Here is a 626-nt window from a genome sequence, read left to right on the forward strand (position 1 = left end):
GGAGCTCCTCAGTTGCCCATAGAAAATCCCACCTTGGAGTTTACAAAGACTTATGGGTAGAAAAGCCACACTAAATAATTTACTACACCACAGATACTTTCCTGAGTGGTTGGCATTGGTAGCTGGGCACCATCCAGTTCTGGTCTCGAGGGCCATTGTATCCTAGAGCTGATTGCTTCTAAATGCCCCCCCTTTTTTTTTTTGCATTCTTCTTTACTTCTGGTGCTAGGAGATCATTAGCTGCATCTTAGATGGCTGCTTGAAAGCTTTTAAGACCCCAGTTGCTACTCACCAATGTAGGATGTGGAGCAACACGATTATGTATTTTGTTGTCCCAATTGAGTCTGGTGTACCCCAGTACTATGATCCTGAGGTAGTAGATCTATTGGGTCTCTCTTCCATAGTGTCAGGATGTCTTTGAGGGATTACTCTGTGTCTGTCTTCTATTGTTTCTGTAAGGACTGCAGGTATTTTGTATCACTGGTGTCTGTACAAGATTAGCCTCAGGTGAGTCTATCCTTGGTCTAGAGTATACCTCTATTCACTGAAACCTGTCTGATCATCTCAGGTGTTTATCTGTATATCTTAGTGTTTGGTGTTAATGGCAATGTGGTATTGTAGACACA

At 42.7% G+C, this 626-nt stretch overlaps 1 protein-coding gene across 1 annotated transcript in view; it reads right to left on the bottom strand.

The window, feature by feature from the left end:
- The window catches only part of LOC103203785 (alcohol dehydrogenase 6), a 45,891-nt gene that overhangs the window by 33,732 nt on the left and 11,533 nt on the right, over positions 1-626 (bottom strand). The gene's annotated exons all lie outside the window — the stretch shown is intronic.

Source organism: Orycteropus afer, unplaced genomic scaffold, assembly GCF_000298275.1.
Source record: "Orycteropus afer afer isolate SDZICR_OR568_19922 unplaced genomic scaffold, OryAfe1.0 scaffold00229, whole genome shotgun sequence".
NCBI classification, from domain to species: domain Eukaryota; kingdom Metazoa; phylum Chordata; class Mammalia; order Tubulidentata; family Orycteropodidae; genus Orycteropus; species Orycteropus afer.